This window comes from Schistocerca americana, chromosome 4 (assembly GCF_021461395.2).
Source record: "Schistocerca americana isolate TAMUIC-IGC-003095 chromosome 4, iqSchAmer2.1, whole genome shotgun sequence".
Classification (NCBI taxonomy): domain Eukaryota; kingdom Metazoa; phylum Arthropoda; class Insecta; order Orthoptera; family Acrididae; genus Schistocerca; species Schistocerca americana.
In genome coordinates, this window is record NC_060122.1 from 688,373,834 (window position 1) to 688,400,259 (window position 26,426).

General features: G+C 42.1%; 1 protein-coding gene across 1 annotated transcript in view; it reads right to left on the reverse strand.

The window, feature by feature from the left end:
* Window positions 1–26,426, reverse strand: part of LOC124614075 (protein bric-a-brac 1-like) — an 843,081-nt gene that overhangs the window by 289,361 nt on the left and 527,294 nt on the right. The gene's annotated exons all lie outside the window — the stretch shown is intronic.

The window sequence follows — 26,426 nt, forward strand, 5'->3', positions numbered from 1 at the left end:
AATTAACAGCAAAAAGCTGTTTCTTTGGTTGCACTCGCGTAAAAACAAAGTCTCGTAAATTCAATATCTTTAGCACAGTGACGTTATACCAATATTCGTTCCTTGGTAGTTAACTGTTCTATCTTGGTAATGTGCGACACCAGATTGTCTTCTTCTTGTTCTTGTTCCGGCATCACACAATACGGACTTAAGTTGCCCTAGATGTATCTTTTTGCCAAAGTTAACTAAAATGTCGCATTTTAAACCTGTTTTATTCTGTAAAACGACAACTCTCGCAGTTCTACTGTTTTAATTAAATCAGACAATTAATTTTCGGCCGTTCAAATTAAGTTGGAAGCAGCTGGCTTGGTGACGCAACGATCCACAAACGTTCCACAATTAGTTATCTTACCATTAAAAAGTCGAGCCCACATCTTAATTCGAAAATGGATTAATTATTTTTTTTTACAAAACACCTTCTTTTGTATGAACATTAACTACTTACACGGTCACTCGACACCAAGTGTGCCGCTAACCAAAAATGACCCTTTTGCCTGACGCTAATTTTCATTTAGTCTATTAAAGTGAATGAGTATTGTTTCATTTTATGGAAACGCAATCAACACTTACAGTAACTTCAATTACAATTAATATTTGCACATTCCTTTTTTTGCCTTTGGAGTGGATCTTTTTGTTTGTGAATTCATGATACCTTATAACCTGAAAAATTAATCGGTTTATACGGAAGGAACCATGACGAATTAAACTTTTCGACGAAGTCCCCATGTGATTGGGCTCAGACTTCACCCACGGCCTATGCATGACGGGCCACCGGGACAGCTTGCTGCATCTAATGCGTCAGTACGGTCGATCAGGGCCCATACCTTGGCCTCCAAGATCATTTGATCTCAGTCCTTTACATTTTGCTGCCTTGGGCACCCCAAAAGCGAAGTACACAGCACTCTCGTCGATGGAGAACCGACTTTTAGTCTTTTCAAGATTTACAAGGTGATCCGAGTGTGTGTGTAAAAGAATTAGTACTTCACTGCAGTACTGCACACATATGCGAGGACGACATCTGGGACACCTCCCTAAAAATGTAAGAATCTGCATTAGATGTAACGTGCTGAGGTAGTACTGCACCTCTTATTAAGGTAGGCCATTGCGAAATCTGAACCGAATTTTACATGGAGGTTTAATCAAAACAGTTTGCATTATTACACTGAGGCCTAAACGAGAAACTTTACATTTGAAATATATTTGAGGTACTGGCAATCATAAGCACCCAAAGCAGAGATATAATTTTTTGAGAAAAAATGATGTTCGTGTAAATCAAATTTGTAGGCATTCCATCAGTCTAACAGGTCTGATTTTTTTAGCCATGTCTCAAAATCATGTATTTCCTATAAGAAAATCATGTACCCACTTTATGTTATGAAATTTAAATTAATATTTCGAATTATTATTATTATTATTATTATTAATGTCAACCCACAAGATTTTCATATTTAGGCTTGTGGCAATAGTGTCTTGCTGACTGTTGTGTGGTTTGTAATCAATGTGAATCTAGAATCAGAAGATAAAAAACAGATACTAAATGCACCACATATACAAATAAGACCTATGTTAAAACTTCATGGTCCTCGTTATCATCGTTTTCATTAAGAATATCCTCTGGCTTGAAATTCAGATAAAACTGTATGTTCCCTTCAGGCATGAAATCTAGTAGTTTTGTTAAGTCTTTGTGTTTCAAGGTTGACATTTGCCTTCCACTAAAGACAATTATGGCCTCCCACGACTCCAATGAAGAATATGTTACTTTAAACAACATCTCGTAACAACATGTTGTAAAATTCATCATTGTACAATTTCTGAAATGTGCATTGTAACCGCATTCATCAACTATCGCTTCGATAGTGAGGTCGGTAAAACCCAGCAACCTGTTGAAAACTTCATCATTGTAAAATTTCTGAAATGTGCGTTGTAACCACATACATAAACTTTTGTTTCGGTAGTGACGTCGATAAAACTCTTAATATTCTGAAATCCTCAGCGTTCATTATACAGACTGAAATGATGAAACCATGGAATGTGAGGTTCTGGTGAGGCACTCTTTCAAGAGCTTCCCACTTCCATGAAAAAATGGACGTCATTGTGTCCAGTGAGCGTTCCAACAGGAATGAGAGAGAATGAATGTCGTGTGACTAGGGCCTCCCGTCGGGTGGACCATTCGCCGGGTGCAAGTCTTTCGAGTTGACGCCACTTCGGCGAGTTGTGCGTCGATGGGGATGAAATGATGATGATTAGGACAGCACAACACCCAGTCCCAGAGCGGAGAAAATCGCCGACCCAGCCGGAATCGAACCCGGGCCCTTAGGATTGACATTCTGTCGCGCTGACCGCTCAGCTACCGGGGCCGGACAATAGCAATGAAAAGTTATGGTTGGTTGGTTGATCTGGGAGGAGCAGACGAAACAGCGAGGTCATCGGTTCCATCGAATTAGGGAAGGATGGGGAAGGAAGTCCGCTGTGCCCTTTCAAAGGAACCATCCCGGCATTTGCCTGAAGCGATTTTGGGAAATCACGGAAAACCTACTATAAATAGATGGTCAGACCTGGGTTTGAGCGGTCATCCTCCAGAGTTCGGGTCCAGTGTGGTAACCACTGCGCCACCTCGCTCGGTGAAAAGTTATGCTTTGGGCCCGTACGGAAGCGAAAATGGGAGAAATCGGTGATGCAGCTTTTCACAGATTTCATATGAACATTGTAGGGGTACAGCACTGATAAAGCTGGTTCATCATCAGCATGGTAAAATCTCAAAAGCGACGACGGTGTGCTCTTATGCCCTTATGGTTCTCAGCGCGTGATTCGTACTAAGCAGGACATTATTTGATAGTGAAGACAGTGACGGATGGAAACCGCGCTTTCACAATTATCTCACAAACGGCTCGTTTGCGGAACCGTGTTCACCGGAACGATTTTGCTTCGTATACTATCACCCGTGCCAGTTTTCGCTGTTAATTAGGATACGCCCACTAAGTAAACAATGTGTCCACAAATCTCTACTAAAATATTGGTATGCCGGGAGCGAAGTGCGCCTGCAACCCAGGGAAGTATGGAGACGGTGCAAAAGACAAAAGGTTTATCCGACGCCGCCAGCAGTGGATTTACCACATTTCATCCGTACGTGAGGTAACGGGGTCAGTTACGGCTTTATTTATAGAAGATAACGGCATCGATCCGCTCGGCGAACGGCCATGTGCGTTCTACGGCACGACGTAAAAAGCGGATGGCCGCCACGAGGAGGAAACTAGTGGGTGCTTCTTGACACACGCCAAACGCGCGCTTCACGGACCACAATTCGCTGGATACCAAAGGTGGGCGTTGAGCGCTTCTAATTTTGTCAGAGCATGGAAAAGAAAAGCGACAAAGATTAGAAGTTATCAACCCAACAAGTACGAGGTCATTAAGCGTAGGAACATGTGTTCGGATCGGACAAGAATTGATAGGTAATAAGACGGCACCTTCCCAAAAGAACCATGCCGGCATTCGCCTTAATTGATTTAAGAAAACCACGTATACCTAGTGACTGAACGATGCTCTTCCCGAACGCGACTACTTTGAGATCACACGGTGATTACGCAGAGAGAACTAATGAACACTACTACTTAAAACGTGAAAGCTAATACATCGACCCCGATGTTAGGCAGTACACACAAACATTTCTTTCGGTAGAGAAACTATGGAAAATCAACACGGGTAAGTCACCCACTTCACTGCAATCCCTACCCGATCCTTCGCGATATCTAAAGAGAGATTTTTTTGTAGAGAAATTTCCCGTTGCCTTTCTTAGAGTAAAAGGCAGTCATATGTTAACCGGGGATAGCATTTATCATTCTTAAATAAAGCCGTCATCCACCCTAAGGCTATTTGTGCGCAACAGGTAATCTCGCACGCAGTTGTACAAGGAAATGCAACGTATTTTGAGTTCCACATTAAACTGGAACTAGTTCTTTTTTACATACACAGAAACTACCACTGGGGCAATTCATGTAAAGCTCGAGGGGAAAAAAAAAGCAACAGTACACCCCAACACCGACCACAAACGGAAACTGAAGTCTGATACTTGGCAAATGACAGACCACGCCACACGAAAACTTCCTAATTTAAGATAAAAAGCCGGTAATTATAACATAAGGATACAGGTCCGAGCTCGAGCAATTTTCATGCGACCACCCACCGACAATCTACAAAGAGTTTCCTCGTACAGATAAAGACCGATCGGAAGCTATGTTATAACCGAGCGATCTGTGTGTCAACTGCAGGCTTTGTGAGCGGTCAGCACCCTCTGCTGTTAAGGTTAACGCCGGAAATTCAGACCTCTATGTGTCCCGTATTGGGACTCAGCTATTAAGGGAACTTTCGGAGAAAGGGAATCCCAGTGAACCAACACCGAACTTCAATAGTCGTTTACATTCAGTCCTTGAGGAACGATACACGAACTCACAGGTGGTACAGGGGGACTGAGCAAAAGCCTCAAGTCCTACAAGATGTACTGTGCTACCAGCACTAACTGCGGAGACGAGAGACAGCAAATGCAAATTTCTACATCGCTGGTCGGAGCTCGGCAGTCACAGGTCCGGCGACAGAGTGACTGGTAACGAGTGCAGTCCCTGTTGAAAAAAACATTAGGGTTTCATAGGCTAGGATCTCTGTTGTCCATCTTCCCATGTGGTGGGGACAGTCGACCAATCTCACGTGACAGATTTATGAGAGCATCGCAGAACCATCCGGAGGGTGCTCCTCTTACTTCGTGTGTGGCCGCGACGGAGGATTCCTCATATTTTTTGGTATAAATAATACCGATTGTCGGCTGTACGGCCGGACTAAGTGTTGCCGCTTCTCCCTTGCTGGAATGGGGGCCTCCGTGCTCGACGCCTACGCTCAGCGTTCCCAAGCACAAGAGACATGCTGAGCTATTAATTCGCACAAAGGCGAGATAGCAACCACGTCGTTACAACAGGCCTGATAATAATGTGTTACTGCAAACCTCGACGTGGCCATCTGATGTCCATCGGGAAACATAACCGTTGCCTTCAGCTCCGCTGCTAGCGCTTCTGGTTTCGCCTTTCGGTTTCCTCTTACGTTAACTTTGGCTGTTTCTGTCGTAAACCACGATGGCTCCATCTGGGTAGACAATACTCTAACCGTTAAGAGTGGATGTTTGGATGGTCTTTTCATCATTCGGGTGTAATTTTACCACAATTCATACGATCTCCGCTGTCGACAATGAGATTCGCAATGCTTACTTATTTTCTTCGTATTCGAATACTGTGTAAAAAGCAGTGTTAGATTTTTCTCGCAGTGTACGACTTTCATTCTTATAACACACGAGGTTATCCGAATGCTGTGGAAATATAGATGACATAACTAGAGAGGTAAAGAAATCTGTAAACGGTCACAAAATTTTTTCTGCTACTCCTCCAATATAGAGTAATTTCATTACTTCTTCAAGAACCAATTATTGACAGACTACTAGTCCAAAATAGTGCTTGTTAATGCCATTTCCATTTCGCCAGTACAATTTCATTTTTTGGGTAGCCATCGTCATGTTAAAATAACAACAGTCCCTTGACACTCTGAGGAGGACAGTAAATAAACCGAGATTGTTCATGATACTGAATACGAAACAATGGATGATGACCTGTGAAATACATAAAATGCTTCCTGATGTTGAAATTCGCAGCAGTTTCAAGAGAAGTGTAGACTGGAGCGCTCAGTGCCGGTGCTCGCCGCTAGATAGAGCGGTTGCCGCGCCGCACCTTTCAGAGTGCCCCCTTGTTTGTAACAATTGGCACCTTTCATAAGCGCAGCTTGCGATGGAGTTGCAAGCTATAAATCGTCGAACCTGATGACAAGGAGGCCTCTGTTCTGCATACAATACCTCTGGTCGCAACTATGGTAAGTGATCTGGAGGAACTCGCTGCGCATCTATTTACTTGGTACTGCATTCTAATTTTCCTTTGTTTCAGTCAACACACAAAGTATTTGCACGCTAGACGGATTTTCAAAATTTTAACAAGAAGATATGTCGATAGATATTTTAAAAATGTAATCTACATCGCCCGATACTGCTACTGTCAACTAGTGGAGGCAGACTAGCAGATTCTCGTGCTCCTGCACAGCACTATCTGGATTACCATCACACTTACCACGCTAATATCCATTCATGCGGCGGTGGCTCCTATGTCATGACTATTGTCAGCGATTCTATCGACGAGTATAAGCGCTGCTCTGAACAAAAGCTAAATATTCCATTACAGATATTGTGGATTACCGTACATGGACCAGGACGCAGCTATTTGCGGAGCAGTCTTGGTTCAGGGGTCGTTTTCAAACACTCCAAACCATCCATGAGGCGAAGAAGGTAGTAAGGTAATTTAAGCCGTAGTAAAAATTGTCATTATTTACAGGGGACTATGTCACATTTCTTCTGAATTTCTTCTATTAACTGTTGCGCCTCAAGCGTACAACTAAGTAAATATTGTAGACTACAGACTACGAATTTAATTTTTGTATTTTTGTGTAGCAGGACTTTTAAGGGGACTACTGACTGGACAACAAGCAGTTCATGAGAAATTGATGCGACGAGATACAATATTATTATCCATAGCAACGATTTTGGTGCTCACGATTCTCACCTGTTCCTCACGATGGCACGATCATCACAAATGTGTGGTTTCTGTACGACGACAATTCCATTATGACCGACAAAGACGAGCATGTCACTGTAATCAACACTGAAGTAAGTTACGTTTTCAGAGTCAACTACTGACTGAAATTATCAGTCCCAAGACTTACTTTTCGTCATAATCACTGACAGGTGACCAAATGATATTCACTGACAGCTGACGAGAAACGAAAGATTGGGGAGAGTAAAATCACGTAGATTTCTCTGCTACTGGGATTTTCAGCATATCGAATAGTACGTTGTCTCATATGAGCCATTTAGCGGCGAGGAATTTATACTGGTGTGTCAAATGCATGACGTTAGCGCCATCGCGGTTAAAATCTCTGTACGCAAACTAAGAATTCACAACACAGAGCTTCGCGCCAACGGGAGAAACCGTTAACACAGTCAGAAAATAGTATGTGCAGATACGTATTGAAACCATACGTCTTTCCTGAACGTTTGACTGTAGCTTGTGGATGAAAAATCGGTAGCATTGCCTCTTTGCTTCTAATCTTACTGTGCGTCAGCATGATCGATATTGACAAACTTTAGCTTCTCCAGTTATGCAGTTTCTATGCTCTTTTTGATAGTCCTACCTTTGGAGGACTTAATTTCAGAAACCACGAGAAGACTGCAGCCGAACTAGTCTTTGATGAAGATACAGAAAGTTTACGTACAGGATGGAACAGGAAGAGCCTTTTTGAGCAGGCGACTACCCTTCCGCGGTCCCCGGAGTCGCGCTGTAAGCGATAGCGCGCCGGTATCTGGGGCGGCGCGACGCCCGCAGAGGATCGTGTCGCCCATCTCCGTATCGCGTCCGAGAAATCGATCGGGTCGGGTTGTGGAGCCGCCAGGCCCCACCCACTTACGGAATCATTACGTCCTGACCTACTTCTATCTGAAATAGATATAATTGCATTTCCTCAATTTACGCTTAATTTCATTCTGGGGAGTGTGCTACAAATCAGATTAGCGGGCTGGCTGCGTAAAGGCAGAGAAAGCTAATGCTATTTCAGGCGACCTCAGTCGCTGGGTGTGCCGACGTCATATCTTACATGGTGGCCACCCGCAGCAGAGGCGGGTGAGGAGGGGACGAGGGAGGGTGGGGGGGAAGGGACGAGCGAAACGCGGAAACTTTGGTCCCCCAGTGCGGCGGCACTGTTCAACAATTAACACTTCTTCCGCAAGAACTGAAACACACAAGTGCGTACAGGCGCGCTACATTTTCAACGTACAGTTTACGTAAGCAGCCCTTGAAAATTTCCACAGCCCAATACAGGAGGTAACAGATGCATCGCAAAGCAGTGTAATCAAGGGAGAATCGTTTGTCTCACCTGTAATGGAACTTCTGCGAGATGTCTGCAGGTGCGACTGGAATTACTTCAGCACTTTTCGTACGAAGAACGGTACAAAGAAACGATTTATAAAAACTTTGTGTGTGTGTGTGTGTGTGTGTGTGTGTGTGTGTGTGTGCAGACCCAGAAATGATAGTGACGTCAAGCACCTAGCTACATCCTAGTGTTATTTAAACATGGATACACTATCGACTAATCGATAGAATTTGCACTATCGTCACTATCAGTAGTCTCGTTTAACTATCGATAGCTCTATCGTTTACAATGTTATTCTTTTGGAACTGGCGCCTGAAAAATAGTAGGTTCCTATTATCTCCGTGGCGTTTGTAGCGCAGAGGGAAAGTAGATTGTGTGGTGGTATTTAATGAACAACAAATATGGTGGCGCCTTAGATAGAGTTGTTTATAAACTATGTTGTTAACAGATTGGTCGTTATGTGGGAGGGGTCGTGAAAGAGGGATTTTTCTTGTTTGTCTTCTAGTGGTGACAACTCACGGCCGTGCGCATCTCGTACCTATCAGATGCTTATGGTAAAAACTACACACATAAATTACATGGATTCGTTGTGCGCATTACACCAATTTTCATCTTCAAATGTGTGAGCTTACTGACTTGTAGCATGGAATACAAATGTAAATAAGGTTGTTTTAACATAAAACAGCAGAGGAAGAAAATGACATTCTTAAAGATTTGTTAAGTGTTTCTGATTGTAGTGTATAACGCATTTCAAAATAAATACGTTTGTTGTTGTGGTCTTCAGTCCTGAGACTGGTTTGATGCAGCTCTCCATGCTACTCTATCCTGTGCAAGCTTCTTCATCTCCCAGTACTTACTGCAACCTACATCCTTCTGAATCTGCTTAGTGTATTCATCTCTTGGTCTCCCTCTACGATTTTTACCCTCCAAGATGCCCTCCAATGCTAAATTTGTGATCCCTTGATGCCTCAAAACATGTCCTACCAACCGATCCCTTCTTCTAGTCAAGTTGTGCCACGAACTTCTCTTCTCCCCAATCCTATTCAATACCTCCTCATTAGTTACGTGATCTACCCACCTTATCTTCAGCATTCTTCTGTAGCACCACATTTCGAAAGCTTCTATTCTCTTCTTGTCCAAACTAGTTATCGTCCATGTTTCACTTCCATACATGGCTACGCTCCATACAAATACTTTCAGAAACGACTTCCTAACACTTAACTCAATACTCGATGTTAACAAATTTCTCTTCTTCAGAAACGATTTCCTTGCCATTGCCAGTCTACATTTTATATCCTCTCTACTTCGACCACCATCAGTTATTTTGCTCCCCAAATAGCAAAACTCCTTTACTCCTTTACTACTTTAAGTGTCTCATTTCCTAATCTAATTCCCTCAGCATCACCCGACTTAATTCGACTACGTTCCATTATCCTCGTTTTGCTTTTGTTGATGTTCATCTTATATCCTCCTTTCAAGACACTGTCCATTTCGTTCAACTGCTCTTCCAAGTCCTTTGCTGTCTCTGACAGAATTACAATGTCATCGGCGAACCTCAAAGTTTTTACTTCTTCTCCATGAATTTTAATACCTACTCCGAATTTTTCTTTTGTTTCCTTTACTGCTTGCTCAATATACAGATTGAATAACATCGGGGAGAGGCTACAACCCTGTCTCACTCCTTTCCCAACCACTGCTTCCCTTTCATGTCCCTCAACTCTTATAACTGCCATCTGGTTTCTGTACAAATTGTAAATAGCCTTTCGCTCCCTGTATTTTACCCCTGCCACCTTCAGAATTTGAGAGTATTCCAGTTAACATTGTCAAAAGCTTTCTCTGTCTACAAATGCTAGAAACGTAGGCTTGCCTTTTCTTAATCTTTCTTCTAAGATAAGTCGTAAGGTTAGTATTGCCTCACGTGTTCCAACATTTCTACGGAATCCAAACTGATCTTCCCCGAGGTCCGCTTCTACCAATTTTTCCATTCGTCTGTAAAAAATTCGCGTTAGTATTTTGCAGCTGTGACTTATTAAACTGATAGTTCGGTAATTTTCACATCTGTCAACACCTGCTTTCTTTGGGATTGGAATTATTATATTCTTCTTGAAGTCTGAGGGTATTTCGCCTGTCTCATACATCTTGCTCACCAGATGGTAGAGTTTTGTCAGGACTGGCTCTACCAAGGCCCTCAGTTGTTCTAATGGAATGTTGTCTACTCCCGGGGCCTTGTTTCGATTCAGGGCTTTCAGTGCTCTGTCAAACCTTTCACGCAGTATCTTATCTCTCATTTTGTCTTCATCTACATCCTCTTCCATTTCCATAATACTGTCCTCAAGTACATCGCCCTTGTACAGGCCATCTATATACTCCTTCCACCTTTCTGCCTTCCCTTCTTTGCTTAGAACTGGGTTGCCATCTGAGCTCTTGATATTCATACAAGTGGTTCTCTTCTCTCCAAAGGTCTCTTTAATTTTCCTGTAGGCAGTATCTATCTTACCCCTAGTGAGACAAGCCTCTACATCCTTCCATTTGTCCTCTAGCCATCCCTGCTTAGCCATTTTGCACTTCCTGTCGATCTCATTTTTGAGACGTTTGTATTCCTTTTTGCCTGCTTCATTTACTGCATTTTTATATTTTCTCCTTTCATCAATTAAATTCAATATTTCTTCTGTTACCCAAGGATTTCTATTAGCCCTCGTCCTTTTACCTGCTTGATCGTCTGCTGCCTTCACTACTTCATCCCTCAGAGCTACCCATTCTTCTTCTACTGTATTTCCTTCCCCCATTCCTGTCAATTGTTCACTTATGCTCTCCCTGAGACTCTCTACAACCTCAGGTTCTTTCAGTTTATCCAGGTCCCATCTCCTTAAATTCCCACCTTTTTGCAGTTTCTTCAGTTTCAATCTGCAGTTCATAACCAATAGATTGTGGTCAGAATCCACATCCGCCCCTGGAAATGTCTTACAATTTAAAACCTGGTTCCTAAATCTCTGTCTTACCATTATATAATCTATCTGATACCTTTTAGTATCTCCAGGATTCTTCCAGGTATACAACCTTCTTTTATGATTCTTGAACCAAGTGTTAGCTATGATTAAGTTATGCTCTGTGCAAAATTCTACAAGGCGGCTTCCTCTTTCATTTATTCCCCCCAATCCATATTCACCTACTATGTTTCCTTCTCTCCCTTTTCCTACTGACGAATTCCAGTCACCCATGACTATTAAATTTTCGTCTCCCTTCACTACCTGAATAATTTCTTTTATCTCGTCATACATTTCATATATTTCTTCATCATCTGCAGAGCTAGTTGGCATATAAACTTGTACTACTGTAGTAGGCATGGGCTTTGTGTCTATCTTGGCCACAATAATGAGTTCACTATGCTGTTTGTAGTAGCTTACCCGCATTCCTATTTTCCTATTCATTATTAAAGCTACTCCTGCATTACCCCTATTTGACTTTGTGTTTATAACCCTGTAGTCACCTGACCAGAAGTCTTGTTCCTCCTGCCACCGAACTTCACTAATTGAACCTACGGTACGGCCATCTGTATCGCTGAGGCACGCAAGCCTCCCCACCAACGGCAAGGTCCATGGTTCATGGTTATTAATTAAACATACTTGCTACAGTCCTCTTCTGTTTCTGAGTCCTCATTGTACTAACAAGTGTTTTCAGTTGTACATCTTTGTGATTCGAAAATACAAAACACTGACGCAATCCAAATGCCCCTGCGTCACTTCTGCTTTTGCAGACGCACAAATGTCATTCATATGTTGGTTTCCCATGTTATGGTCGATTAGCGGAGCTTGTTCCTTCAGGGAGACACCAGCTCCCGCAAAACTGAATGTAGTAAAAGCACAACCTGTCGAGTGTCAAGTTTTTTTATTAGTATGGTGGCTGGACATAATCATTAAAATATATAGCCGTATTTACAAGTTTTCTGCTTTCATAGCATTGCAGTGCAAATTGATAAGTAATTTGGACGAAATGTGAATGTTTCAGTGTGTGTGAGACAAAACTAATCTCTTCTTGCCAAGAGTTAACTACGAATGTCCAGGAATGTTTTTGAAAAACTCCAAATCCTGTAGATATTTGCAACCTGATTAACAATTTTTCGAGCGTCATGACGAAGAATTCAGCCTCTAAAGCTTCTAGCTCGATGTGCCAACGATGTCTTCTTCGTCACTCATTTCGTTACTTAAACGCCACACAACAGGATTATACATCACACAACTATGGTACCACAGCTGTTGAATCGCTGTCAGTGGCAGCAGTGAGACAAAGAGCACGGTAGCGTAGAAGTGTTCCGAATGGCGCCGATATGAAACGATCAGTACCTTTCGCGCCGGCCGCGGTGGCCGAGCGGTTCTAGGCGCTTCAGTCCGGAACCGCGCGACTGCTACGGTCGCAGGTTCGAATCCTGCCTCGGGCATGGATGTGTGTGATGTCCTTAGGTTAGTTAGGTTTAAGTAGTTCTAAGTTCTAGGGGACTGATGACCTCAGATGTTAAGTTCCATAGTGCTCAGAGCCATTTGAACAGTACTATTCGCACACCACCGATAGTTTCTGTTGGCTGAGGAAATTCCTCGCTTCCAACATTATTTTGTTTACACAGGAGGTGCGTAAATAGAGATTTTTGTTACTGTTTTGAAAATGAACCGTAAAAATCAATTATCTCCGTGGAATTTTTTCAAGAAAATGGGGGATAATAGTCAGTTTGTAAAGTGTACCATCTGCATTAAAGATTTTAAACATGATCACTGAATACAACTAATTTAAGATATCACTAAAAAGAAAGCATGGTGAAAAACTAGGAACCACGAATTACTAATAGAATTGAAAGGTGAGGGATCAACTTGTGAGCTAGATCAAGTGCAAAAGGGGCAACCAAAAGAATCGAGAAGCTCTATAAAAAATTATTTTAACAGAAGTGATTTGTACAATGCCAGCTGGAAAAAAACTCTTGATTCTCTTTATGCACAAATGATTGCTATCAATATGCTGCCGTACAGAACTTCCGACCATCAAGGTTTGAAAAAGTTTGTTTATGTCTTAGACACCAGATATGAGTTGCCAGATAAAACCACATTTAAATGTTTACGATCTCAAAACTATGTTACAACGGACACGTGGAAAAGCAACGCGAATGAATGCGTACTGCCATTGACTTGCCACTTTATTATAGATGAAATATTAGTTTTACCCTTATTAAAAGTTACAAAAACTGCAGGTCATCACAACGCAGAATCTATGCACATGTAACAAACATCTTTCAAAATGTTACTTTCTTTAACTCATCAATACCAAGCTGAGTTTCGTTTCATTCCTGTGATCGGTACATGTCGATGTAAGTCAAGTCGGCGTAACTTGTAAGGTATTTCTTCACAGTTTCACTCCTCCCCTTTCCGCCCACTTCCAAGGTAAGGAACTAGAAATTATAAAAATTCGTATCGAATATTAGTGAAAAAGATCTCGAAAATTTATTGACCAATTTATTTCAAATTTTTAAACTTTAACAGAAATGCGGACGGACATACGCTATATACTTCTCGTAACAACAATTTACAGCAATGATGGTCAACCTCGTCCCTACGACCCACTAGTCGGCGTTCCAGCTTACATTTTCAATAGGTTTTCATAAAATTTTGGTACAAAGTGTTTGGTAAGTAATTATTATTAAATGCTTTTACTTGTATAACTGTGCTTTATAAAATTTATACCTCTGTAATAGTGCTAATTTCTCAGTTTTACTTGTCGTAGTCATTTCGTGAGATGTACGTGGGAAGAGGTAATATGTTGTCCGAATCTTCCCGGAAAGCGCTCTCTCGAAATTTCAACAATAAACATCTCCGTGACGCGCAACGCCTCTCTTGTAACGTTCTCGTGCCGACCAAATGATCCCGTCACGAAAAGCGCCGCTCTTCGTTTGGTCTTCTCTACCTACACTATTAGTCCTACCTAGTAAACACCCTAGATAGATGAACAATACTGAAGAATGAGTCGAAAAAACGCTTTGTATGCCACTTCCTTCGTGGATAAGTTACATTTTTATTCTCTTAAGAGTCTTCCTGCCAATCTCAGTGTGATATCTGCTTTTACCACTATTTGTTTATGTGGCTATTCCACTTGTAAGGTCACTCTGGATGGTTAATTTAAGGTATTTTACGGTAAATTCTGTTTCCAGATATTTGTCATCAACAGTGTAGTTGTGCACTAGCGAATTTTTTCCTGTATATGGAAATAAATAACATTTATTTACATTCAGGGTCAACTGCCAGAGCAAGCACCATTTATCAATCCTATGAAGGTATTCTGTAAACCGATACTGTCTTCTTGCGTTGTTACTTTCGCACAGACAGCAGCATCATATGCGTTCAGTATTAAAGAGCTTCAATAGATAATTTACATACATTGTAAACAATAAAGGACCTATCCCCGATATTACCTCTACGTTTGTCGACTTTTTTCTGTTAAGAGCTACTTGTTGAGTTCTGTCTGCAAAGAGGGTATTGAATCCATTGGGGAATCTGTTCCCCGATACTCGGTACGCTCGTATTTTTTTCACTAAACGACAGTGAAGTCACTTCCCTACTTTATAAATCATCATTCTACATCTACATCTACATCCATACTCCGCAAGCCACCTGACGGTGTGTGGCGGAGGGTACCCTGAGTACCTCTATCGGTTCTCCCTTCTATTCCAGTCTCGTATTGTTCGTGGAAAGAAGGATTGTCGGTATGCTTCTGTGTGGGCTCTAATCTCTCTGATTTTATCCTCATGGTCTCTTCGCAAGATATACGTAGGAGGGAGCAATATACTGCTTGACTCCTCGGTGAAGGTATGTTCTCGAAACTTTAACACAAGCCCGTACCGAGCTACTGAGCGTCTCTCCTGCAGTATTCCACTGGAGTTTATCTATCATCTCCGTAACGCTTTCGCGATTACTAAATGATCCTGTACCGAAGCGCGCTGCTCTCCGTTGGATCTTCTCTGTCTCTTCTATCAACCCTATCTGGCACGGATCCCACACTGCCGAGCAGTATTCAAGCAGTGGGCGAACAAGCGTACTGTAACCTACTTCCTTTGTTTTCGGATTGCATTTCCTTACGATTCTTCCAATGAATCTCAGTCTGGCATCTGCTTTACTGACGATCAACTTTACATGATCATTCCATTTTAAATCACTCCTAATGCGTACTCCCAGATAATTTATGGAATTAACTGCTTCCAGTTGCTGACCTGCAATTTTGTAGCTACATGATAAGGGATCTATCTTTCTATGTATTCGCAGCACATTATATTTGTCTACATTGAGATTCAATTGCCATTCCCTGCACCATGCGTCAATTCGCTGCAGATCCTCCTGCATTTCAGTACAATTTTCCATTGTTACAACCTCTCGATACACCACAGCATCATCTGCAATAATCCTCAGTGAACTTCCGATGTCATCCACAAGGTCATTAATGTATATTGTGAATAGCAACGGTCCTATGACACTCCCCTGCGGCACGCCTGAAATCACTCTTACTTCGGAAGACTTCTCTCCATTGAGAATGACATGCTACGTTCTGTTATCTAGGAACTCCTCAATCCAATCACGCAATTGGTCTGATAGTCCATATGCTCTTACTTTGTTCATTCAACGACTGTGGGGAACTGTATCGAACGCCTTGCGGAAGTCAAGAAACACGGCATCTACCTGTGAACCCGTGTCTATGGACCTCTGAGTCTCGTGGACGAATAGCGAGAGCTGGGTTTCACACGACCGTCTTTTTCGAAACCCATGTTGATTCCTACAGAGTAGATTTCTAGTTTCCAGAAAAGTCATTATACTCGAATATAATACGTGTTCCAAAATTCTACAACTGATCGACGTTAGAGATATAGGTCTATAGTTCTGCACATCTGTTCGACGTCCCTTCTTGAAAACGGGGATGACCTGTGCCCTTTTCCAATCCTTTGGAACGCTACGCTCTTCTAGAGACCTACGGTACACCGCTGCAAGAAGGGGGGCAAATTCCTTCGCGTACTCTGTGTAAAATCGAACTGGTATCCCGTCAGGTCCAGCGGCCTTTCCTCTTTTGAGCGATTTTAATTGTTTCTCTATCCCTCTGTCGTCTATTTCGATATCTACCATTTTGTCATCTGTGCGACAATCTAGAAGGAACTACAGTGCAGTCTTCCTCTGTGAAACAGATTTGGAAAAAGACATTTAGTATTTCGGCCTTTAGTCTGTCATCCTCTGTTTCAGTACCATTTTGGTCACAGAGTGTCTGGACATTTTGTTTTGATCCACCTACCGCTTTGACATAAGACCAAAATTTCTTAGGATTTTCTGCCAAGTCAGTACATAGAACTTTACTTTCGAATTCATTGAACGCCTCTCGCATAGCCCTCCTCACCCTACATTTCGCTTCGCGTAATTTTTGTTTGTCTTCAAGGCTTTGGCTATGTTTATGTTTGCTGTGAAGTCCCCTTTGCTTCCGCAGCAGTTTTCTAACTCGGTTGTTGTACCACGGTGGCTCTTTTCCATCTCTTACGATCTTGCTTGGCACATACTCATCTAACGCATATTGTACGATGGTTTTGAACTTTGTCCACTGATCCTCAACACTATCTGTACTTGAGACAAAACTTTTGTGTTGAGCCGTCAGGGACTCTATAATCTGCTTTTTGTCACTTTTGCTAAACAGTAAAATCTTCCAGCCTTTTTTAATATTTCTATTTACGGCTGAAATCATCGATGCCGTAACCGCTTTATGATCACTGATTCCCTGTTCTGCGTTAACTGTTTCAAATAGTTCGGGTCTGTTTGTCACCAGAAGGTCTAATATGTTATCGCCAAGAGTCGGTTCTCTGTTTAACTGCTCAAGGTAGTTTCCAGATAAAGCACTTAAAAAAATTTCACTGGATTCTTTGTCCCTGCCACCCGTTATGAACGTTTGAGTTTCCCAGTCTATATCCGGCAAATTAAAATCTCCACCCAGAACTATAACATGGTGGGGAAATCTACTCGAAATATTTTCCAAATTATCCTTCAGGTGCTCAGCCACAACAGCTGCTGAGCCAGGGGGCCTATAGAGACATCCAATTACCATGTCTGAGCCTGCTTTAACCGTGACCTTCACCCAAATCATTTCACATTTCGGATCTCCGTCAATTTCCTTCGATACTATTGCACTTCTTATCGCTATAAACACGCCTCCCCCTTCACTGTCCAGCCTGTCTCTGCGGTATACATTCCAATCTGAGTTTAGGATTTCATTACTGTTTACGTCTGGATTCAGCCAACTTTCTGTCCCTAGTACTATATGGGCGTTGTGACCGTTTATTAATGAGAGCAGTTCTGGGACCTTTCTATAGACGCTCCTGCAGTTTACTATTAGCACATTAACATTATTATTCCCTATTGCATTTTGCCTACTCCTACCTTGCCGCGTCTCAGAAGGCGTCTTGTCGGGCCTACGGAGGGAATTCTCTAACCTAAAAACCATTACTGAGGAACCGGTGGGCGATTGGATTATTTTACCAATAACAAGGACACGGAAGTGGACGGAGGTAAAAAAATCGCTACCCGTGATTCACAGCTCTTCTGTTGAAACCGACTGCGAGGAAGAGAATTCTGTACTGTGCAATCAAAACTCGAAGTTTCGTTTTCTTTATTGCAGTCGGTTTTATCTACTATAGCGGGACAGAGAAACTGTTTCTCCCGTATGTACTGCTTCTCTGTGTATGTAATTTTAAACAAAAATCTGATATAGAACAATGAGCCGTTTAGATTAGTTCCTCGCGGTCGCTTTAAACAGCGAACAGTATTTATAGACTATGATTCGAATTTTAGTATGCAATCCGTATCGTCTGTAACATTAAATGTTACCTGTTATACGAAATAATGTGAGTGAAGCCACTACCGTCACAGCTCCACCAGCTGTACAGAGTCCTCTCACACCCCGTTATTCTGTTGCAACCACACGATCTACCATTTCAGTTTAAACTATCGTAGTTAGAACCTATTGCGCGAAAGAAAACGAAACCGCACATTTTTTACAGCAAGGCATTCTCTTTCTCGCAGTCTGTTTTAAGAGAAAAATTGCACATTGTTGTTCAAATACATACAAAGCAAATGTCCGCTGGACCGTTTATTCGAGTATCGTACAAAAATTTCAGGTAAATCCAGATCTGTTGCTAACGACCTTTCCCCTTTATACATGTGATGTTACGAACGTAGAGTAATGCTGGAGAAGGGTAAATGTATCTGTTTGAGGTAAGGCACCCTGGACCTGAAACGACCTTGTCGAAAATCATAAACGAAGATCATTCTGATATACTATGTGATCAACAGCGTCCGGACAACCCAAAAAACATACTTTTTCGAATCAGGTGCATTGTGCTGCCACCTACTACCAAGTACTCCGTATCAGCGACCATCACAGACTTAGAACGTCGCCAGGTGATTGGTGTCACTTGTTTCACACGTCTTACGCGAGATGTCACCATCCTAAACATCCCTAGTTCCACTGTTTCCGATGTGATAGTGAAGTGGAAACGTGAAGGGGCACGTACAACACAAAAGCGTACAGGCCGACCACGTCTGTTGACTGGCAGAGACCGCCGACAGTTGAAGAGGGTCGAGCGGCTGTTCATAAGCCACACATCACACCGGGAAATGCCAACGAACCTCGCTTGGTGAAGGGAGCGCAAACATTGGACGACTGTACAGTGGAAAAACGTCGTGTGGAGTGACGAATCACGGTACCCAATGTGGTGATTCGGTGGCACGGTGTTGGTATGGCGAATGCCCGGTGAATGTTATCTGCCAGCGTTTTGTAGTGCCCACAGTAAAATTCGAGGCGGTGGTGATACGGTGTGGTCGTGTTTTTCATGGAGGGGACTTGCACCCCTTGTTGTTTTGCGTGGCACTATCACAGCACAGGTCTACATTGATGTTTTAAGCACCTTCTTGCTTCCCACTGTTGAAGAGCAATTCGGGGATGGCGGTTTCAACACGATCGAGCATCTGTTCATAATCCACGGCCTGTGGCGGAGTGGTTACACGGCAATAACATTCCTGTAATGGAGTAGTCTGCACAGAGTCCTGACCTGAATCCTATAGAACACCTTTGGAGCGCCGACTTCGTGCCAGGCCTCACCGAGCGACATCGATACCTCTCCTCAGCGCAGCACTCCGTGAAGAATGGGCTGCCATTCCCCAAGAAACATTCCAGCACCTGATTGAACGTATGCCTGCGAGAATAGAAGCTGTCATCAAGTCTAAGGGTGAGCCAACACCATAACGAATTCAAGCATTGTCGATGGAGGGCGCCACGAACTTGTAAGTCATTTTCAGCCAGTTGTCCAGATACTTTTGATCACATAGTATATCTCTGATACTAGATCTCTTTTTACTGTAAGCTTCTTGCTCTCCAGACTTTGATAAGGGGAGTACGGACAAAAATAAGAAAAAAATACCGGTAAATATAACCTCTAGGTTGCATACCTTAATGGCTATGAGTATGTGTTTTGTAGAATAGATGTTTACACAGTAGCGAAAATGAACAAGTAAGTGCTCATAGCTCCTAAGATATGCATTTTAGAGAGCACATATTTACCGGTCATTTTTTCTTCTTTTGGTCCATACTACCAACTCTCAAATTACAGGAAGAGAAGAGCTTATATTAGAAGAAGTCCAGTACCAGAGGTATCAGAACAATTTCCGCTTTCATTTCGACACAGTCGTTTCTGGAGAAGGATGCATTACCTCAAATTGATACATTTACCCTTCTTCACATTTCCTGAAAGTCTGTAAAACCATTGCGGAATCACTCTGAATATTAGTATAGATATACAAATTCTTGTTGTCTGATGAAGTCTCAATGACTTAACCAGGACAGTAAGAGATTCGGAATTCAAAGAGACGTCAGGCAGAGGAATTCGCTTTCACCAAAATTATTCTGATCTATTGTAGGGGGCTTTCACCAAAATTATTCTGATCTATTGTAGGGGAAGTTTTCACATACCTAAACTGAAAAACAAAGAATAAATATGTGTTAATGACATCTCCGTTTTGATGCTGACATACTTTTGACCCTAATACGTACAAACCTCACAAGCTAATGAGAGTGCTAAAGACAGTAAGTTCGAAAGTAGACTCGAAAATGAATTACAGTAAGATACAAATAATATTTAATAAGCGCATCAAAAAGAAAATAGTGCAAATTGTCATGTCGAAACTAAGGTCATGGAGACATAGCGATCGTGATTTTGGGTGACGAAACGGTATCACCATACAGGACTTTGAGGAAAACATCAGCACGTTCGAAGGGTACGTGAACTCTGTTCATCTTAAATAGTGGTCCAGTATCCGAAAACCGCGCCAGCATCTTAGTCAAGGAGTAGAAACGTCTCACCAGCACAGTGTAAACTTTTGCACACCACTGTTGCAGCAAATCTCGATGTGTTTCGAATTTGCCGCGCACAGTAAACTGAGGAAAAGAATCAGCGCGGGGAATGGTAGAAGCTTTCATGTACTATGGCTACTACAAGGCACGACGAAATAGTTAAATTAGTCGCCAGCGTAATTACGCCAAAGTTCGCGCAATTTAGGAATTAACGCTGCACTCGACGCTTTACAAGCGAACTGTAATCTGCTGCTTTCATCAGATTAAAAACATTTCCTGCGCAACGCCGAGGGCGCCAGCGGGAACATACAGCGCACAACTGCAGCTAGAGCGCAATACATTGCGTGTTTTTCGAATGCGAATAACAATTCCAGGGAATATGGACGCGCATCAATAACTGGAGACATATTTACTAAGGACATGCATGGCAGACCGCTCTATTTGTGGTTATTACGAGCAGCCTTCAGCTTTTATGGAGTTATTTCACGAAACCGAGCGAGCTAAGTTTTACTCCTCGTGCAGACGTAGAAGCAGACTTACGAGACTACCATTTTAAACAAAGCAAGGCAGCAAAGGACGTCGCTATAACAAATTACATTAATGGTAGTTGCGGCGTCTGAAATTTTTGATGAGTGGCCAACACCTGTAAAAATGTATTAAAAATGGAGATCCTCAAAACAAATGTTACAGTAATAACGTTCCCGCATACTGGCTTGACGAAGTATCCACCTGCGTGTTTCTTTTCCACTTTCAGAGAGAACAGCTGTTTTTCTGGAAGACCTACGCATCTGTCAAATCTACATCTACGTGGATTCTCTGCAAATCACACTTAACTGCCTGGCAGAGGGTTTATCGAATCACCTTCACAATAATTCTCTTTTATTAAAATCTCGAACAACGCTTCATCTAATCGACTTCGAAATTCTCTCACAAACAGACTGCTATACATAATGATATGCAGAACTAAACAGCGTAAAGTTGTCACCAACCGACGGTTGGTTTCAAAGCCACATCACTTTACTGGGAATGGTCGCGTTGGAGGAGTATTGCCCTTGCCTTCCTCCCATCTTTGAACTAACTTGCCAAGTCAGCTACGGGAGGGGGGGGGGGGGGGGGGGAATTTTGTACAGTTTAACGTGGGCTCCGAGCCATGATACGACTCGGCATTTTACACATTACCAAATACAGCCTGAAGTGAAAGACGTGATAAGCGACAAATAAAAATCCTAGGGCTGACCGGAGATCGAATCCGAGACCTTTCCATAGTCTCGTACGTATCAACACAGTCATCGCACCAGACTCACTATATATCAGTCGTAAAAAAATTATAGCTCCTTGAGAGAGGTGTTATGGCAGCTACTGCGAGGAAAGTATTGTCTAAATGGAGAATATATCTTCTAAATGTTGGAACAAACTTAAGGATCATACCTAAATTCCATCGAATTGGCATAACGCAGAACAAGCACATTTTGCTGCCTCAGGTCTTTGATAGCAGGCAACGAAAAAGTAAAGAAAGAAAATTAGTTTCAGAAAATATGCGTTCTCCATATGATTCTTAGTATACTCTGTATACATCATTTGCAGAGTTTGTGTACTGCTTCTCCAAATGCAGCACATTTAGTTGGAAGTTGTTGGTAGTGTCAGAATTTAGAGTGGTGACAAGTGAGGCAGTAAGTTTCCGGAGTCGGAGAGCTTGCCGTACGGGATTACAGGCTCAGAATATTCCAATAGATCTGCGAATCCTTGCGCATCAATACTAGATAACAATGACAGGAACGTGACGATCATCTTCATTAGCCGACTCATTAATGACAATTGCCGCATTAAAATTTATAGTACGTCCCCCAGCACGGCTTCCGGGGAAGTCACTCGCGTGTGCGAAGACAAAGCCTCCGATTTTCAGCTCTCTCAGTGTTTCTAATAGTTTCGGAATGCAGAATACGTATCGGGATAGTTTGGAAAGTTCAATTAATAGAGTTCCTTCAATCATCCTTTACTTCTACGTACTAACAATACAAGCAAAAAAATCAGCCTGTTATCACGCAAAACTTAAACTTTTAAGAACATCCATTTTTGTAGTTTACGTCATATGGTCACAGATTTTCATACGTAGTCCAGTGGTGAAAACAAACCAAATTCTTTTAGTAGAAAGTACTTTTTATTACGTCGTGTCTCTACTAGAATATAAAGGATCATCTGTTACAAGATTGCTTTTTCACCAATGCATGAGTACCCTTATTTACAAACTTTGTGCTACAAAGATCATGCACCGTAAAGATAATTTAAAAATTTAATAATGGCTTCTCGTTTCTCGGAATGAGGTATCTGCACACATTAAAACTATATATTTATAGGACTAAATTTAAGACACACAGTACCTGCTTACTAGGCTGGAAACCTTGCAATGCTAAAACAAACACACGAAAGTTGGCAATAAAAAGAGCTTCGTATAACAAAACAATTCAAAATTAAGAACTTCCCAGGTATAGCTGACAGTCAGCAACTAAGCAGTAATTTGCAGTTCACTTTTGACTGCGCTGAGTAACTACTGGAATTCATGAAAAGTCTGCCCTTAAAGCAACACTACGTGGTTTAGGTGTACTTGATACTGTTCGCCGCATACCATCACAGTCCCGTTTCTAGAGCATCGGTTCCCAATTCTTCCTTCGCTCATTTGCACGCTTTCATCCCAAACAATAATTGTAAGCAACTGTTTTAAACACTGATACTTCTGAACAATGCAAAAGCGGTGAGAATAACTTAATTAAGGGCAAAAATCTACAATGACAGAACAAAGAGAAGATTTAGTTCCACAGTATACTTAAAAAATTTTAAAAAATATGTGATACCATGGCTGAGGTGACATCGAAGAAGACTTTCATAACATTAACGAACTCGCTGTTTTGAAAGACTTGACGACTGCTATGTGAATGATTAGCCTAATGAAAACTATAACGTATTTTTATATAGGTAACATTTTTATTTCGCCTTATTGGTCTTAACGTAACAACTGGCGAAGGTTTACTACAATCAATGTTAATTAATTTTTGAAAATACCGAAAAATACAGAAGACGTATAGCGAGAATACGAATTTTTGTCCAGTCCCCAACTGCTAACAACACGTTGAAATATTTCTTACCTCTTCTTTTGTAATGCATTACCTCGTCCCGGCGACTATGAGGTAATTAGCGACGAACCATGAACTTTGGGGGAAGGGCTTGGCCCTTCCACAGAAACCATCGAAGCCTCTCCCGTAAACTATTTAGGAAATCCAACCTCAGTCGGTATCTCACTTGGATGATAACAACTGACCAAGTTCAGCATGGTACTTAATACGACCGTGGATGTTAACTATGAATACTGGCTGGTTTTCAATTACGTTTTTAAGGTGCTTCGTAAGTGCGCATTACAATACAGCAAGACGTATTACGTAGATACGATCTGTTGCCCGTGTTGTCATATTCCCAAACAATGGGAACCTTAGCTGCAGAAACAGCTATTTTTGTTTCTCTCTCTCTCTCTCTCTCTCTCTCTCTCTCTCTCTGACATACCGTGGTAATGACCTACTCGAAATGAGAACCACATGTTACTTCCGTGGAAAAGTATGTATACAGCAAGCATGTTTACCGTTCACGAATACGTTTAATGTACTAACAGCTGTAAGTCATAAACTCGACCCTGTTTATGTCACTACGACACAATGTTAATACAGATCGATAAATTCACATTGCCAATTTGTTGATCAACGTTAACTATGATGATGTGTGTCCTAACACGTCATTACGGTAAACTCTGTTTTTGGAATGAGGACGAGAAAGAGATGAGGGCCACAGGGGTAGTGCGTGATGTGACAGAATGGGTGTGTGTGTGTGTGTGTGTGTGTGTGTGTGTGTGTGAGAGAGAGAGAGAGAGAGAGAGAGAGAGAGAGAGAGAGAGTAGGGGGTATAAAATTTTGGTTTTTTTACAGATAAACAATAATAGGTTGCGGAAAATTGCTTCCTTCATCCCCCTCCCGTCCGTCCTTGCTTCCAAGACTAACTGTAATCTCAGTGTACAACACCTTCATTTTCTATATTTTCAGAAACAAAACCCCACTGAAGATTGCAAAACGTCGCCAGAACGTAAACTAACACAAACAAACGTGTTCTTTATCGATATATACTACAAATCCTACACTGTCTCAGGCGTTGTTAGCTCAACAGGGTGCACCACGAAACGCAAACAAGAATTACGCTTCTTTTGTACTTTTTTTATACTGAGAAAGCACTCCTCAGTAACAATAAATGTCAGTAAGCACCGTAACATATCATTTTTCTGTGTGTGATACGGCATGACAGAAATGATTTTTTTAAGAGTGGTAACGCGCACAATGTATCACTACTATAATCTACTTAGCCACTTGCGACACTGCAGTTTCAAAATCCCTTGAGTTTCCTACTTCACCATTAATATTAATATATTTTGCTCCTATGTGAGAAAAGCTCCAAGACACGCGCACACACACACACGCACGCACGCACGCAAGCACACACACGCACGCAAGCGCGCGCGCGCGCGCGCGCACGCGCACACACATACACACACACACACACACACACACACACACAGAGTTGGGAACCGATGTTCTAGAAAGTAGGCACAACTGTACCTGGGAATTACAAAATTTGTGAAGAGGCGCCGCCACTTAATGTATGCAGCTCGCCAGATCTGCCTGCCTCCCTTAATAACGAGCCACATTAAGGATACAGACGGTGGTTGTCTCTTGAGCAGAAGTTAAAAATTAATTATAACACTGCGCAGATTGAACACCATAGCAAAATTCATTGTGTAGCAACAGAAGAAAAACTGTTTGCTACAGAAGGCAACTATTTATCTTTTGTGAAGTATGCAAAACATCTCTACACTCTTTGTGCAACTATTTATGAGTGTCAGCAGCAAGCAGCGAAACTTTACGTTTCGTCTTATACCACTTTTAAAAGAACTTCGAAGCATGATCGTATAAAACTGATAAACGTGTCATTTTGCACTCCATTTGGCCAAGCAAATCTTCATTTCACACAAGTGCCAAATTTAGAGAGGAGATGTATACAAAGGACCACACGCACGGAAGAACCACGAAGGCGTAACTGGCCAGCTAAAGTACTGTTGCGAAACGAGGAAAGGAGATTTCTTCGCTGACCGACTATCCTAATCGCACTGAGTGTCGACCAAACTTCTCCCCCGAAATAATTCTTGTGTCCTCCTTCACTGGCAGCGAACACCAGATAACATCTGAGTAATCAGTATTGTCGCGAAGCTTCCACATGCTGTCACACGTGTGGTTGCCTTTCGTGAACCGGATTCACTGGCGCAGGTGCTCAGTTGAGTGAATGTCAGAGTATTAAATACCGTATACTCTACCGTCATGCTGATCACGAACAAAAGTCATTGATACAGTTAGCGATACGATGCGAAACTTATCTTTATCAAGTCTAAGAAGGCATTCTTTTAGAATCATTACACATATACCGGATAAAAAATCAGTCCTCCCCACGAGGAACTGCGCTAATAGCATGTAACACCCCAGTTCGGGGAGGGAGGCAATACAAGTTTCTTCAAGTATGCCACATTCAGCTGATGCCATTATTAGTTATTAGATCCGATGGAGTTACCAAATGATGGGGATATTGATTACTACGCTGTTTAGCGGGCCAGTCTAGGTTCAACAAGACGTCTTAGTGTTCGTCAAACCAAAGATCCTATCGCTAGCTGGGTCAATGATTTTTGTTCGTGATCAGCATGACGGTAGAGTACACAGTATTTAATACTCTGACATTTGCTCCACTGAGCACTCATTGTGTCTGAACATCAGTGTTGTTATCTTGGAAGAAAGCAATGCCCACAGCATACTCCTAATGAAGATGTGGAAGAAAGGGCAAAACTTGATCAGCGAGAATGCTGAATTCAACATCACGGTGGACTGCCATTGAGAAGGCAC